Raw genomic sequence first — 18,531 nt, 5'->3', positions numbered from 1 at the left:
CTTTCAAATTGCACACATGCCCTTCTCTACACTTTGCACACTTACACTCTTATTTGAGTCCTCATTTGCATCATTCACGATTTTCTATGAGGTCTTTCTTATTGGCCTTCACAATTCATGTGAATGGGACCACAAGCCTCATAAGAGACATTTCTTAGATTTAGGATTGCATTTCTCATTCATTAGTTTTGTCCAAATTGCAAATACATACTTTGGGTAGAAAAAATTAGGAAAATAAGGGTTAAATCACGCAACTAGCCTTGGCTAGGTCGAAGGGGTGCCTTGGATTTTTATCCTTGCCTTCCCCTTCGTCAAATGTGACTCCCGAACCTTTTTTCTTTGTTTGCGTAGACTAGGAGTCGTTCAAAAGGGTTTCTTACTTTTTTCCTTAAAAAATTCACTTTTTGGGTGACTTGGTACACCCTAACTCTATACCAAGTGGCGACTCCATTTTTCATATAAAACACTTTTTGAACTATTTTTCTTGGGTCGAATCGTCGCATTTTCAAAAGTCCCATTTAGACCCATTTTTATTTTTATCAAAAAATTCACTTTTTTCAAACCAATAAAATCCTAAAAAACAATCATTTTTATTTTTTCCAAAAAAATGGGGCGCGACAGCCAAGGCAAGGGTTGTGAACTTTACTTCGTTTCTATGTTTGCTGGCTACGGGGCTTTTTTCTGTACTGAACTGAAAGATGATATTATTGTATTAATATCTCCTTCATTAAAAAGAATCAATCACACCTGAAACCTCTTTAGAGAGCTACGAACCCTTATCTTCGAGTAGACCAAATAAACCTCAGGCAAGAGTCCATAGTTCCTATTATTTCTAATAATAGAAATAATCTTCTTTCTTAATCTACAAAAGTAGCAGTTTCCAAGGGTGACCTTAACCTTTAGAAGTTACGTAACTATACTATAGATGGATGCCGCTAACGGCTTGCTTGCCTAGTATAGTAGCTGTGTTTTGGTACGTCCTACGATCTACAGTAAATACCCAGTATAGATCTTAGTTTAATTAGAATTTCCTTTTGCACAATGTTTAAGATTTACAGAAAGTTGCACTTTAATTCTTATCAAAATTCTAGTTGTCGAAATTCCTAAAAAAAGTTGCATAGTAAAATATTCTAATTAACATCTTTTAGATTTTGATACTAACACTAGGCATTATAGGTGGCAATTGGACATGTTGGATTAACTTTAGGCGTTTCAATAATGGGTTTAGTCAAAATGGGTCATCAAACTTGTTTCAAATCTATCACCAAATAAATTTCTATATTACTATTTTCACAATTTCTCAAGTTCTCATATTTACTTCGAATATAAAAGTTCGTTGCTTTCAAGCTATGAAGATTTCAAACAATCATAAAACTTCAGTTGCATGGACTAGTTTTCAGCTCTCTAAGCTTTATAAACTTGCAAATATCCTATACATATGTGAAAAGGAGTTTGTAGGTGATTGTTGAGAAACTTTCATCCGCCATTTTTGGCGGCATTTTAGGCAGGGAAAAACGTAAATACAAATGGTTAAACCAAATGAACAACATTGTGATGTGCAGGTAAGTAGAGTTTGACTATTATGTTCTCCCATATGCAATTAGTTTGTATTGCACATTATTATTAGACTTTTAAATGGTGTTTATAGATGCAAAATGACTAGCTTCTCTTCTAAGCTAATCATCAACTTCAGCATTAATACAAACAAAAATTTCATTAGATTACAAACCACTAGAAACCCTGATATGTGCAATTGAGCTTCTATAACAGATGGGACTCATTGAATTTAGTAATTAAGTCACATTTAAGGTAGTTTTAACACATTATAGGCAAAAAATTAGCATTGCAACTACTTAAAAGTGTAATTGCAGTACTCTTCCTCTTCATCTATAATTGTAGGGCAATTTTTTAAGTGCATTAATGAAGACTCTTAATGCTGAAGATGATTGGTTCAGGAAACTCTTAATACTCGAAACTCTTGGTTCAATTGGTTCTGTTTCATATTTTGGTGTACCTGTTTGGAGAGGTGTTTTCATTCAAGTCAGCAATTGATTTATGTTTAAGGGAATTTTAATGTACAATAGGTGAAGTATCAATTTTTAATCCATTACAAGTATAATTACAATGCTCTTGAACTTTCTAGCAACAATAGAGACATTTAAAATTGAAGATTGTTGGTTCAGGTGTTTATACTCCATATTTTGTTAGAAGTGTTTCAACAAGTATACTCATTTGTTTTCTCTCATTTTCTACAATTTTTGGTGTTTAACTGATAGAGCAAAAATTGTGAGTTTTCTACAATAATATTTTCTCAAGATCTTTTGTATGAAACTGAAATTTTTATTATAGTATACATGATACCTGTGACTATATCGTAGGAACTTTCTTACATCTTTTAACTGTATTTGTAAAATCTGATATTCATAATTGCACGTGATTAAACTGTGAGCAAAGGTTATCTATCAACTGCAATTTCGTAATCAAGGTAGGATCTAAATGTGGCCTCACAGTTGATACATGTTAATTGTGACTGTTGATTGGATGTTAATTGTTGTTTGAGAAAATTTTTGATAGTTTCTTTAGTAGAAAATAGTTTGTTGTAAATTTGGCTTGCACAAAAAAAGTGAAATTCAATTGGATTTTAAACTTTAGCAAATTTCTTTGTAGAGATCTTCCTTAAATTTGTTCGAATGATTTTCCCCTTATTAGGGTTCGAATGGTTAATTTGTGATAGGACATGTAGACATGTAGATGAATTGATAAAACCAGTTTTTACTAAAAGAACATATATTCTGATATGGACACATGCAAATTGTACATAAATGATTATGTAAACACCAAATTTTTATCAATTTTTAATGTTTTCTTGAATTTTTTCTATTTTAAGTGTTATATTTTTTCTTACATTTTAACGTGTATTGTCTCATTTTTTGCAGGTTTGGTTTAAACAAAAAATAAAAAATTATTGTTTTTCTTTTCTTGGATTCGAAAAAAAAAAAGAAAAAAGAAAAAAAAAAGTAGAGACATCATGATGACCTTGGTCATCATGCCTTCCACCAAATCACCTTTTGACCAAACCACATGGGAGGCAACGGAACAAATAAAAAAAAGGGCTCCAAGTTTGCTTCTAGGCCCCTGGCTCTCAACGGACGAAAGGAGCGAAAAATTGCAGGCTGAACTCTCTCACTCTCAGACTCTCTCAATTCTCTCTGGCTGGAGCTCTCAACGAAAAAAAAAAAAAAGACAGAGAAAGAAAACGCAGGAGAAGGAAAAAAAAAAAAAGCTCTCTCATCTCTTCCCAAAAATTCAACACACTTGCACAACAAAAAGGAGGCAGCAACTGGACAATCGGAGCCGGAAATTACATCAAAACTTGAGCCAAGAGAATACAAACTTCGTTGAGGTATTTCTTTCTTTTATTTTTCCAGTTTTTCTTTTTGCTTAATTAATTGTTTGGCTGTTTGTGTATTTTTTTCTCTTACTGATTTTGTTATTATTGTGTTGTTAGACAAGTTATAAATCAGATTAAAGGAAAAAGAAATAAATTTTGTATAAGTGTGCTGAATGTTTGAAAAATGTCAAAAATGAAAAAATGAAATTTAGGGGACTGTTTTGCTTTATTTTAACCCTTGTACGTTGTTTTCTTATCAAATTAAAATCATAGTTGTATTGATGAAGTTGTAAGGAATATTGTAGTATAATTTTTTATGATTTTTAGTAGTGATTATAGTGTTTTAAAAAATAATAAAAAACTAGACTGTTTTGGCAATTTTGCCACTTTTGATTCTTTTTTTTTTAAACAACTCCAGAAATGAAATCTACGCAAAAATTTGATTGAGGAGGTGTATTTTGGGAAATTTGGCAATCGGAAAATTTGCCGGCGGTCGGCGTCCGCTGGCGGTCCGTCGATTGCGCCGCCAGCTAGAAGGAAGCTTCATCTTCTCGGTGGAGAAGAAGGGGAGGAAAAAGAAAAGAAAGAAAAGAAAGGAAAGAAAAGAAAAAAAAAAGAGTTTGGTTAATGTTTTTTAGTTAGGTGTGGGCTCGTGATTATTATTTTATTGGATTTTAGATATGGGTTTGGTTTATTTCTTTTGGGTTTTGGTTGGGCTAGGAGGTCAAAACCCATGTATTTTCTCGGTTGGGTTTAAGTGACAAAAGACGGGTTGGTCTGTTTGTTTTGGCTAGGACTTTCGGCTGGGCTTGGGTAGTGTTCAACCCAAAGAAATAAAAAAATTTGGCCCGATGGCCTTGTTTCCTAAGAGACCAGAAATGAATTTGCTGTTTGGTCCCTGTACTTTTACTTTATTGTATTGTGACCCTAAATACTTTAGATTTCTTTCAATTAGGTCCTTAATTAATTGCAAATAAGTCCCTAAACTTTATTTTCCTTTAATTTAGACCCTAAATTTTTGTGTAATTATAATTTGATTCCCAAAAATTTATTAATTTTTGCAAATAGATCTCTGACATATTTCATTTCTTAAATAGAAGTTGTTTTTCTTCTTAGATTATTAATTATATTTCATTTGAATACTTCAATTGATAGATTTCATGTCATTTCCATTTTTTATGATTTTTTTGTTAATTAAATTGGTGCCTTAATCATTTTGTTCATTTTGAAGCCTAATAGAGCCAATTTCACCCCCACTTAGTCACCACTTCAAGTGAGGTAACATCTTTTGTTATTTTAAATTCCTTTTTTGTGCTCCAACGTGTTTTATGTGCAATTACATGTTATGAGTGTTTTTCTTTTATTTATTATTATTCTTTTATTTTTATTATTATTATTCATTTTTAAGTTCATTTATTTAATTTAATTTAATTTTTGATTATTTGAGAGGCATTTACATGCCAATTTGTAATAGTTAGGTTATTATTTTATTTCATTCTTTACCCCTTTAGATTGTAGTTAGGGTCCCCGAATGTAATAGTTAGGTCTTTACTCGCTTTTATTTGTTTATGTGTTTGTATGCTCGTGTGCTTATGTGTTTACTCGCTTTCTTAGGATCTTTACATCTAGATATCATGCGTACGTGTTATGTGCTACGTGCTCTTATGTGTTTATTTGTTTTAATTTATTTATTATTTGTTTACTATGTATTGTTAATGCATGACGTCACCACATTAGTCCAACGCTAGTTGTGGCTTCTCCTTCCGTTTACTTGCTAGTCCAATACTAGTAAGGATTTTTAGAAATGGGTTAGTCCAACGCTAGACTCTTAGATCGTTCCTACGTTAGATTCATCTTTTTGTGATACTCATTACATTTTCATGCATATTTTTTATTTTTAGGATCTTTTCTCATTTGCATGATATTGCCTTTTATATTATCCCCTATCCTCTATATGTGGTAATCATATCATTTAGAATTGTATCTCATTTAAGAAATTGCAAAAATAAGCTAGTTCATTTGCATGTTTAGACTAGGAAAATTAGTCTTTGAATATGAGAAATGGGTGATTATAACTTTTTAGTTTAAATACCCATTAATCCCTGTATAAGAAAATTATGTCACGAGTTTTTACCTCCCGTACCCATTATGCTGCATTTCCTTTTCTTTTGATCACTTATATCTATGTATATAATTTAATTTTCTTTTCTTTTCTTTTGATTTCTTCATTTGCATGCTCGTGACTCTTTCAAGAAATTATTTTGGCCTTGGTAACTAATGCTATTGGTTTCAATTAAACTCTTGAATGGATATTTTGCCCCTCTCGACATTTGTATTTGCATCCATGTAGGAAACATCCAAATATGATAAATTTAAGGGTTAGATTAAGAAAATTTTGACTAAACCACGCAACTAGCTTAGACTAGGTTGAAAAGGTGCCTTAGGTTTGAATCAATTGAACCTTTGCCTTCCCTTTCTTCAATCGTGACTCCCGAACTCATTTTCTCTTGTTCTCAAAGACCTGGAGTTGTCTAAAAGGGTTTTATTTTATTTTATTTTTGTTAAAAAAATATTTTTGGGTGACTTGGTACAAGTACACCAAAACTCAATACCAAGTGGCGACTCCTAATTTTTCTTAAAAACTCTTTTTAGACTAAATTTTAGACCCAAATTGTCGCATTTTTTAAAGTCCCATTTTAGGTCTTCTTTTACTTATTTTTTAAAATAAAATCACATCTTTTATAAATAACACCCTTCACTTAATTTATTTTTCCATCGCGAAAAAATGGGGTGTGACAGCTTGGCGACTCCATTGGCGACAGCTTGGTTTAGTTGTCTTTTCTCTTTTTAACCCTTATATTTATCATATTTGGATGTTTAGGTTGCATATTTTACTTTTCTTTTTCCTCACTTTTAGGATTATGGTATTTCACACACGCGGCTGTCTCTTGATATCCGCGTATGCGATGGTTTGTTTATTTATTTTCATTTATTTATGTTTATATATACTTTTATCGCACTTGCTTCTTGGGTGGGGGAAATATTACCTTGGAGCCTCCATGCGCGTTTTAATTATAAACCCTCTCCTCAAAAGGAAGCACCTCATACGTGCATGCATTGCTTTTCACCCTATTTTTATTTTTTTCGTAGGCACCATCCCACATCTCCTTGTAGGATTAGAATCGATTTTCTTAGATATGCGGATGGTGTGCGCTGCGCCCATAGCAGTACCTAAAGGATCACTCAAGCCACCGACCGAAGGCCTTGGGATTGATGACCCTTCGCCTTTTGTCTGAAGGTTTGGGAGCATGAACCTTATCGAGTGTAGATGCATTAGTAAGTCAAACCTCATGCATCCATGATAGAAATTGCCTAGGTTAGAGTCAACCTATCCAATTAGGAACACTAGGCACGAGGGAGGGATTACACCCTTCTTTCTTTAATTGCTTTCTATTTTTCATATTATTGAACTAACATTTCTTTGTTCTATTGCATTCATAAGCCTTCAAAATGAGAGTTCTGGCATGATACTCTTTTAGAACCTATCCTCTTAGATAGGTTATTGCACGTTTAAATTTTGATGTACTGCATTCGTAAGTTAATAATTGCACATCATTTTAGGCCCATCCTGACATAAAAAGGGTTCTTTAGGTCACGTTTTCATTTCAAATTGCATATTTAGTTGCTTTAATAAATTGGCATCATGCATAAACCTTAGAGGGAATGCCACATAGGGAATTCCATGTTAGGAATAAACCACCCTTTTGTCTCGGATATATAATCCAATAAGACTTGCACGTTTACATTTTCGTACCATCCAAAGGGGTAGTGCACAAGGTAAGGTAAGATTCGATTCCTTCCACCTGACGACATTGAGAATGATGGAATAGTTTTTGCGCATTCGAATATGAGCCTTTTATAATCATTTTTTTGGCCATTTTGTCAAAGCTGGTAAAATCCTTTGCATAAAGGACATTAAATTGAAGAAATTCACAAATAATTCCTCACAAATCTTGATTTTAAAAGGCTCATAGACTAATGCATCGCAATGAATTTTTTGAAACCACCAATGGGTTGTCAGTCTAGTCAATTTTCAAATAAACCATCAATTCCATCTAACCCATTTTTACATCTAGGATGATTGAGTCGAGTTTTTTTTTTTTTGATAGACCATCCACTCCATACAATTTTGCCCATTTTCATTCAATTTCATTTTTGATAAATCATCAATTTCATTCAATTCATTTGACCAGTGATCCAGTCAATTTTGAATAAACCGTCAATTTCATTCAATCCATTTGACTAGTTTATCCATTTTTAGCGCACTCCAGCAAAAATCATCAATTTCATCCAATTTCTTTGACCTATTTATTCTCTTTTAAGGTTTCGACTAAGGTTTCCTGAATAATCTAGTCGAGACATTTCAATTCTTTCAAAAATAAATTTTTTCACATTAAATTAATTTTTTAATATCACTTTGTGTGTCAATCAAAGCAATCAATCCATTCGGATCTTGTCCTCATTTTGTTAGGATAAATTGTTTCTTGTCGCTCCAGTTTATCAAATTTTTTAAATTGTCTTTTATTCGAATCTCAATAAGTCGATCGAATCCATTAGGTATTGTATGGTGTCTACTCTAGAGGATTGCATTTTTCATGCTAGGCGAACCCTTGGCGTAAAAGGGCTCCCCCATAGGACATGCATATCGATTTTGCAGTTCTGTTTACTAACTCTGTGTTTTTTTTGTCTTTTATTTTTTCCACTTTCACATTTATAAAAGATGTTTCAATAAGGCAAAAAAAATATTTTTCAATATCTTAAAATATTTTTGGTTTATAAGTTTTGAAAATTACAAGTGTTACTTGATTCTTGGGCAGATCCTAAAAAAAAAAAAGGAGAAAAATCTCTCTGAAAATGCCAGTCTAAATCATCTCAAAAATCTCTTGATTCATTGTTTCTAATACATTTTATCTAAAAAAATTCGGAAAAGAAAGTGTGTATATATTTGAAAGTTTATTATTTAGAGATTTTTATTTTCTCATATGTATTATATTTGAAAAAAAAATTTCAAACATTTGAATAATAAAGTTTTTATTTAGACAATTATTGTTTTGAATATATTCATTCTTTATTTGCTCATTGGGAGATTTCATGATGGATTTCAAGAAATAAGACTAAGTTGAGATTTTTCGACCTCTTGTCTAAAAAAATTCATGAGTGTATGTCCAATTCCCAAAAATCTTTGTATACACAAAATTTGTGGTTTAAACTATTCAATGAGAGTAGTCGAAAATAAAAGGGGTCACACAAATTTGATAGTTTGTCATGAAAGATCAACCCCGACACTTTTCTTTTTCATTTTTTTTGTCCACTTCTATCAAACCTCCAAAGTCAGTCGCATTGGTTGACTAGCTTCAAAGTGAGACAAATTTTTACATTGAAAATATCCAGTGTGTCTAATTAGATTCAATTCACATCTGAGTGAAAGCAAAAATATATATTACTTCTTATTTGTTTTGAAAATTTGGGATGATACTTTAGCCTTTTGTTTCTCTATCTGTACAGATTTTATCATTTGTTTTCCCATTTGAAGCTTCAAAAAAAAAAAAGAAGAGAATTCCGTTTCAAATTAAAGTCTCAATGATCATGACCCTCCATGAAAAATTTTCAAATGTCTATTCTTTACTTTGGTTGTCGTGAAAAATAAGATGATGTTTTGGCCATCGTTTCCACCATCTAAACACTGTTTATCCCTTGCATCCTCATTTGAGCCTAAATTGGTGGTTCATTTCAAAAGCATTTATGATCGCACCCCACACTGGGGAAGGAGATTTGAAAAAAAAAAAAAAAAAAGAGGAAGAAAGGAGAAAAAGCTACAAGTTGGGAGAATTTGACTCTACCATTGATATTTGGTCTTTAATATCGGAAAGAAAGAGGAGTCATCTATACTCTAAAAATTAAGGAGTTTTCAATATCTATCATTGGCATTTGGGGATCTCAGAATTGGTAAAAAAACACAAAACAAAAACAAAAAATGAATGAAAAAAATAAAAAATTGAAAAATGATGAAATGAAAAGAAAAAATGCAAAAACATCCAATGCTGAATTCCCTTTAATAATAAAAAAAGAGGAAGAGAAAAAAAAGAGTCAAAATGGGCTCCCAAGTTTTAAGTCCAAAACTGAGGCAATTTTTGGGAAGGAAGGCGATCTTAAGTGCATTGTCCATGAAAATTTTATTTCTTTTAACTATCATTGTCAAACCACATTACAAGCTCATAAAGTCCATTGTTGACTTATCTTTCATGACAATTTAAAGTGAAGATTTTGCCTCTGAAGAACCTATCAATCACTCATGATCATAAGGCTATAACCTGTTTTCATATATTTAGCTATCGCTTCTACCCATATATAACAAGCCTATAGAACTTATATGTTGACTGAGTTTTCTTAAGAAATAAGAGTGATAAACTATTTGCTTTCACTAAGATATGATATTGAATGAGTTAGACACAATTTGGGCACAAAAAAAAAAAAAAAAGATCCTGGCATACCATCTCTCTGAGCTACCTCAAAATCATGAATAATATCCATTTGATTAGTCGTCAAAGATGAGCTGACAAGAAAAGTGACCACTTTTCCCTCAACATCAATCCCAAAATGAGGAAGAGATTTTTTGCAATTTTGTCTTATTTTGAGAAATTTATCTTGAAATCTTCTATATGAATTTTGAATATGACATTTAAATTCTTCATTTGAAAAATGCAATTTCTATTTATATTGCATGTGATTATTTTGCAACTAAAATAAGCCCAAACTAGGGCAAATTTTTTGTAATATATTTGTGAAATTTCACCAAATAAGTTCAAATTGAGGCAAAAATTTTATAATCCATTTGTAGGGTATGTCCAAGGTCACGTGTATATTTTTCAAATTTTGATAAGTCAACACTTTGCATGAATCTTTAATGTTATATCATTGCTGAAAAAATAATAATAAAAAAGGAAGAATTTTGAAAAATTCAACTGCTTTGAAAAATCCCTCTTGTGCAGGTATTTATAGTTAAGAGCGAAAAAAAGACGCAAGTCAAAAACTTGCAATGTTGGAGGTCAATCACGAATAAAAAGAGGGGCAATAATGCTACATTGCAAAGTGGAGCATCGGCTATTTACTCAGAAACAGTACATACTTCAGCAGCCGACTTAAAAAGAAAAGAAAAAAAAGGAAAAAAAAAAAGAAAAAAGGGGGGAGTGAAAAAAAAAAGAAGAAAAAGACAAGAGTTTTTCCTTCAATTTTGCAAATGTTTGCTATTGAATTTTGGGAGCATTTCACTTGGAGATTATATTGCTAACTTGGGACAACACCTTATCCTCTTACGTTTCGAATGGAAACGGTAATGCCTGTCAAAATTGAGATCCCGTCCTTGCGTATTTTGACGAAGGTTCAGGTAAAAGAAATTAAATGGATCAAAGAACACAATAAGTTGCTGTCTCCAATGGATGAAAAAGAGGCTGAATGTTACCTGACAGGGACAATACTATCAATAAATGAGGGTTCATTGTTTATAAGAAGAAAAGACAAATCTCGCCTATTTGAAGTACGGGATAAGGTTTTGAAGCGAATTCTTCCGATTCAAGGAAAGGTTAAAGGAAAGTTTGCTCCAATTTGGCAAGACCATTTATGGTTCAAAGAGTGCTATCCAGAGGTGCTTATTCTCATGGAAATAGACGGACAATTTTTTCCTCAACCAATCAATACAGACATATGCAAAAAAAAAAAAAAATCATTTGAAATAAATTTTTTTTTGTAAATTACTGCAAGAGAGGGGTTTAAGGCAAACTTTCTTTCTTTTTTCCGTTTCAATATTTTTCCCGTTTGACATTTCAAAATACCTTATCCTTTTTGCTTGGCAGCCCTTTAAGGTTACTGACTCCATACTACGGCAATTTTATTTCTTTGAAAAAAAAGAAGAAAAAAAGAGAATAGAAAAAAGAAAAGAGAAGTTCGGTGAGAATTAAATTGAGGAAGAATTTGCATTTCTTATCAGCTCTACACTGGAACAAAATTCTGAAAGCATGTGATCTCAAAAGTATTTCAACTACTTTCAAATGATCTGCTTTCTACATATGATTTGCTTTCAAATCTCAACTTTATTGATATACCTCACCTGATCCTATTTGCAAGAGCTGAAATAGTGCCGACCTTCCTCTTTTGCAGTATTTTAAAAAAAAAATTTTTGGGCAAATGATATAAATACAAACTTTTCTGAAACATGTCAGAGAGGATTGTTTCATTGATGCCACTAATTGTCAAAATATAACTGGATTGATGTAGTTGAGCTTAAAATTGTCTTGTCCATGTCTAAAGGTAAAAACCTGAAACTGCACCTTTTAAAAGAGAGAGAGAGAGAGTGTGTGTGTGTGAAAAAACCAAAAAAGAAGAAAAGAGAAAAAGAAAAAAGAAAAAAAAAAGAAGAAAAAGGAAAAGAAAAGAGGTGACCTTAGTGAAAATCCGAAAGGCTAAGGTCATCAATGTAAGATTTTGGAGTACAAGAGAATCTTGAACAAAAACCAGAATGCTGAAGCTCGAAATGGTCATTCATTCAAAATTGGTCATTAGGAAAAGTTGATACAAAATAAAGTATGACAGACTGATTGAGAAGATTCAAAACAAGTTGCAGCACAACTCTTGAGAAGCAGTTTTGACATCGAAAGATCATGCTTGCATGGTTCTCAATGCCAAAAGGAACACAAGGAACCACATGGTATTGGTATCATATGATTACTCTTTTTACTCTTTCAAAAGCATGAAAAATGTGGCCTTTGTTAAACATGATTTACACTGAGGTAAATATTGAAAGGAGTGAGCTCCAATTTTGGTAATACATTCCAAATCAATTTTGAAAAAAAAAATGTCTTTGAAAATCGAGAGGATAGCGTGATATGTATTTTCCTCGCAAATCCTTGAAAGGGACAATTGTCAATGGTATTCTTCAAGTTTCAAAGTTCTCCACTTTTGATAAAAAGAAAAAGGAGTGAAAGAAGTAAAAAGTAAAAAAAAAGAGGCCCTACACTAGGGCAAATTTTGAAAAATTACGATTCCAAAAGTTATTTCAATATCATTTTATTTTTGTTGGGCTTGGGTTGTATCCCACCAACCTCGGCAGGCTTGGGTTTTATCCCACTGACTATTTTTATCTTGTTGGGCTTGGGTTGTATCTCACCAACCTCGACAGGCTTGGATTTTATCCCACTGACCATTTTTATCTTGTTGGGTTTAGGTTGTATCCTACCAATCTATTATTTCTTGATGACAAATTTAAATTTCCTGTTGGTGAGTCTCAGCATCTACCGTGCACCCTTGTATCTCCCCTTCTTGACAATTTAAATTTCCTGTTGGTGAGTTTCAGTGTCCACCGTGCACCCCTCTATCCCCCTTCTTGACAATTTAATTTCATGTTTGTGAGTCTCAGTGTCCACCGCGCACCCCTCTATCCCCCTGCTTGACAATCAAATTTCATTCGAAAATATTTCATTTCAATTGGGCTCGGGTCTTATCCCACTAATGTATCATTCAATTGGGTTCGAAACGTACCCCACCAATCCATCAATTGGCTTCGGGGCATATTCCACCAATCCATCATTTTAATTGGGCTCGGGTTGTATCCTACCAATCTATCAATTGGGTTCAGATCATATCCCACCAATCTATTATTTCTTGATGACAAATTTAAATTTTTTGTTGGTGAGTCTCAGCGTCCACCGCGCACCCCTCTATCCCCTTTCTTGAAAAAAAAAATCATCATCAACTTTAATTTCCTGTTGGCGAGTCTCAACGTCCGCCGCGCACCCTTCTACCCCCCTTCTAGGCAATCACATTTAATTTTCTGTTAGAGCGTAACCGCATCCCTCCGCACATCTTTTTCTAAAAATCAAATTTAATTTTCTTATTGGTGAGGTCTCAACGTCCACCGCGCACCCTTCTACCGCCCTTCTTGGTAAATTCAATTTCCTGTTGGAGCGTAACTGCGTCCCTACGTGCATCTATTTCAAAAAAAAAATCAAATTTAATTTCTTATTGGTGAGTCTCAGCGTCCGCCGCGCACCCTTCTACCCCCAATCTAGACAATCACATTTAATTTTCTGTTGGAGCGTAATCGCGTCCCTCCGCGCATCTTTTTCTAATTATGACAATATACTTTTCTTGACTGTTTTGGTTAATAATTGTGCTATCTCAGTTATCTTGTGTTTCGTGGTAGAAGTTCTAAGAGCTCAGACTTCTTCGACTTTGCAAAGATCACAGGCAGTCAATGCACATGTTTCATTATGGTTCACTTGTATTCGAACTACGTTTGACCTGATTCCCATGGCGGGATATGTAGGCAACTATACATGAGTTCGGTCCCGTGTTTTGTAATTTCATGACATCTTGTGTTCAATAATTTCAGTCAAGTGTTGGCTTGTTTATTTTAATTCAGGTATAGTTAGAGGAAACAGGTAAGCAATTTGGTGTCTACGTCTTTGTCTTGAGTTTCTTCGAAACTCTAGACAAAGAGGGGCAAGTTGTAGACACCAATTTTTTGTCAATCTTTAATGTTTTCTTGAATTTTTTCTATTTTAAGTGTTATATTTTTTTCTTACATTTTAACGTGTACTATCTCATTTTTTGCATGTTTGTTTTAAATAAAAAAAATTAAAAATTATTGTTTTTCTTTCCTTGGATTCGAAAAAAAAAAGAAAAAAGAAAAAAAAGTAGAGGCATCATGATGATGCCTTCAACCAAATCACCTTTTGACCAAACCACATGGGAGGCAACGGAACAAATAAAAAAAAAAAGGGCTCAAATTTTGCTTCTAGGCCCCTAGCTCTCAACGGACGAAAGAAGGAGCGAAAAATTGCAGTCTAAACTCTCTCACTCTCAGACTCTCTCAATTCTCTCTGGCTGGAGCTCTCAACGAAAAAAAAAAGACAGAGAAAGAAAACACAGGAGAAGGGAAAAAAAAAAAAAAGCTCTCTCATCTCTTCCCAAAAATTCAACACACTTGCACAGCAAAAAGGAGGCAGCAACTGGACAATCAGAGCTGGAAATTACATCAAAACTTGAGCCAAGAGAATACAAACTTCGTTGAGGTATTTCTATCTTTTATTCTTCCAGTTTTTCTTTTTCCTTAATTAATTGTTTGGCTGTTTGTGTATTTTTGCTCTTACTGATTTTGTTATTATTGTGTTGTTAGACAAGTTATAAATCAGATTAAAGGAAAAAGAAATAAATTTTGTATAAGCATGCTAAATGTTTGAAAAATGTCAAAAATGAAAAAATGAAATTTAGGAGACTGTTTTGCTTTATTTTAACCCTTTTATGTTGTTTTCTTGTCAAATTAAAATCATAGTTGTATTGATGAAGTTAAGGAATATTGTAGTACAATTTTTTATGATTTTTAGTAGTAATTATAGTGTTTTAAAAAATAATAAAAAACCGAACTGTTTTGGCAATTTCGCCACTTTTGATTCATTTTTTTGTAAAAAATAACTCCGAAAATGAAATCTACGCGAAAAATTGATTGAGGAGGTGTATTTTGAGAAAATTTGGCAATTGGAAATTTTGCTGGCAGTCGGCGTCCGGTGGCGATCCATCGATTGCGCCGCCAACTAGAAGGAAGCTTCATCTTCTCGGTGGAGAAGAAGGGGAGGAAGAAGAAAAGAAAGGAAAGAAAAGAAAAGAAAAGAAAAAAGAGTTTGGGTTAATGTTTTTTATTTAGGTGTGGGCTTGTGATTAATATTTTATTGGGTTTTAGAAATGGGTTTTGGTTTATTTCTTTTGGGTTTTGGCTGGGCTAGGAGGTCAACACCCATGTATTTTTTCGGATGGGTTTAAGTGACAAAAGACAGGTTGGCCTGTGTGTTTTGGCTAGGACTTTGGGCTAGGCTTGGTCGTTCGGCCCAAAAAAAAAATTGGCCCGATGGCCTTGTTTCCTAAGAGACCAGAAAAGAATTTGCTGTTTGGTCCCTATACTTTTATTTTATTGTATTTTGACCCAAATGCTTTAGATTTATTTCAATTAAGTCCTTAATTAATTGCAAATAAGTCCTTAAACTTTATTTTCCTTTAATTCAGACCCTAAATTTTTGTGTAATTATAATTTGACTCCCTAAACTTTATTAATTTTTGTAATTAGGTCTCTGACAGATTTGATTTCTTAAATAGAAGTTGTTTTTCTTCTTAGATTATTAATTATATTTCATTTGAATACTCCAATTGATAGATTTCATGTTATTTCCATTTTTTATGATTTATTTGTTAATTAAATTGGTGCCTTAATCATTTTGTTCATTTTGGAGCCTAAATAGAGCCAATTTCACCCCCACTTAGTCACCACTTCAAGAGAGATAACATCTTTTGTTATTTTAAATTCTTTTTATGTGCTCCAACGTGTTTTATGTGCAATTACATGTTTTGAGTGTTTTTCTTTTATTTATTATTATTCTTTTCTTTTTATTATTATTATTATTCATTTTTAATTTCATTTATTTAATTTAATTTAACTTTTTATTATTTGAGAGACATTTACATGCCAAATTGTAATAGTTATGTTATTATTTTATTTCATTCTTTACCCCTTTAGATTGTAGTTAGGGTCCCCGAATGTAATAGTTAGGTCTTTACTCGCTTTTATTTGTTTATGTGTTTGTATGCTTGTGTGCTTATGTGTTTACTCGCTTTCTTAAGATCTTTGCATCTAGATATCATGCGTACGTGTTATGTGCTACGTGTTCTTATGTGTTTATTTGTTTTAATTTATTTATTATTTGTTTACTATGTGTAAGAGCCCGGTGCAACCCAATGAGTACAAACAATTTCACAATGATGCACAAAAATATATCAAATTTAAGCACAATAAAGAAAACTTAATTAAAGAGAAAAGATAAGAAATGCAAACCAAATATCAATCCAATAGTCTCTTCAATTGATGGCGATGCTAACCAAGATGTACAAGTGAAGGCTTACTCCTTCCTCACCCCAAACACACTTTGGTTGAGCCAAGAAGTTTTACAACAATTCTAGTTAACCCTCAACAACCTACACTTGAAAGATCACTCACCCAATTAAGAACTATTTTATACAAATGAGGCAACCTTCACCAAGGTTTTACCACTCCAAGTGATTGGTTCACCTACACCAAGGTTTTACTACTCCAAGAGAGTAACCTTCACTTGAGCAACCTCACAACCCAACTTCCCCAACCCCTTATACAACCAACAAAGAATCTTTCTACTCAAAAATCTCACTTGTAAGCTTGTATTTTGTGTTGGCAAAAGTCTCTAGTCTTCTTGTGCTTTGGGGTTTTTATAGAAGGTGAGAAATGGCTCCAAAAGACTCTCCAACGGTCAAATATTAATTGCTGTCAAAACTAGCCGTTGGCCTGTCGGACGTCCGACAGGTGCCTGTCAGACGTCCGAACCACCTGTCGGACGTCCGAACCCTGCGTCCGAACGTAGGCAGAGAGTCATCAAATCTTTGCGAAATTTCTCGGACGTCCGATGCGATCGATGTGCGTCCGAGGCGTGCGTCCGATCCTTCCGGACGTCCGATGCTTCCTCACGAGCGTCCGACAGAGTTTCCTTCTTGATGTTCTTCATCCTTTCGGACGTCCGATAGTTTCCTTTTGGCCGTCCGACATGAGTGACCTGATTTTGCTTCTTCATTTGGTTGGTTTTCTTTCCTTGACACCATTGAACCTGATTCTAACAAATTTCTCACATAAAAACATTAGACCAAATCTACATTTTGGTTTGTTAATCATCAAAACCAAGGATTGATCGACCAAGGTCAACAATCTCCCCCTTTTTGATGATGACAAACAAAATGAAGATTTCTTTTATCAAATAAGTTCAAATAAAGCTCCCCCTTAGAAAGTGCCAACATGCAAAGAAATTTCAATAAATCCTACTCCCCCTTTTGGCATCAATCAAAAAGCAAACTCCCCCTTTATTTTTCAAGTCAAGACCATAATAGGGTCCTTGGGAGTTATTACAACATGATCTAGCAATCCACATGGATTTCATACCTTTTCTCATATTTTTCTTTACATAGCAATCATTTTGCATGTGTCCAAATTGGCAACAAAAGTGACACATGATAGAAGTATTTTGCACATAAGTGGATTTAATGCAACTAATTTTCTTAGCAAACTTATTTGTGCCTTGAAAAGATTTGCTTTCTTTTGTTTGAGAAAACTTTTGTTTTTCATTTTTGAGAACCTCGTTCAAGTCATTAATTCTTTTCTTTAACAAATTTTGTTCCTCCAACATTTTTTCATAAAACTTTGTTTTCTCTTCCAACTTCCTTTTCAAATTATTTTTGCAATCAAAAACACCTTTTTGATTTTTTAAATCATCATTTTCCATTCTCAAACATTTGTTTTCTTGAAAAAGTTTGGAGTTTTCTTCCAACAAATCATTTATTTTTGTTTTCAAATCTTTATTTTTAGCATAAGATTTTTTCAAACTTTTATGCATTTTAATCATAAGAGTTTTCACATCATCATCTTCATTATCTTCATCACAAGAAGAGTGATAAGAACTTACCTCATCTTCTCCAACGGCCATTAGTGCCATTTGGGCCAACTCTTCTTTTTCTCTTTTTGAATTGCATTCATCCCATGTAATTTTGCAATCTCCTCTTGAACATCTCTTGTTGAAGATCTTCTTGAAACTTTTGATGTGAGGAGATATATCATTGTCCACTTCCATGATTTCATTACCCATGAAGGATGGGTTATCCCCCACTTGAGATGCTTTAAAAGCTATGCCTCTCTTATACATTCTTGCATTTTCTTCCTCTTGCACTTTGAATTCCAGCTTTAATTCATAAGAGGTTAGGGTATCCACAAGAGATTCAATGGACATAGAATTTAAATCCTTTGCCTCTTCTATAGCATTTATTTTGTTTTCCCATTCTTTTGGCAAGGCATTCAAAATCTTTCTATTTTTCTCACCCAAAGAATATTCTTTTCCAAGCAATTTAAGATCTTCAATAATGTCACAAAATCTACTACACATCTTATCAACATTTTCAAGAGGATGCATTTTGAAAAATTCATATTGAGAAACAAGTAAAGATTTCTTTTGTTCTTTAATATCTTG

This window comes from Coffea arabica, chromosome 10c, assembly GCF_036785885.1.
Source record: "Coffea arabica cultivar ET-39 chromosome 10c, Coffea Arabica ET-39 HiFi, whole genome shotgun sequence".
Taxonomy (NCBI): Eukaryota; Viridiplantae; Streptophyta; class Magnoliopsida; order Gentianales; family Rubiaceae; genus Coffea; species Coffea arabica.
This window is presented reverse-complemented; position numbering follows the sequence as displayed.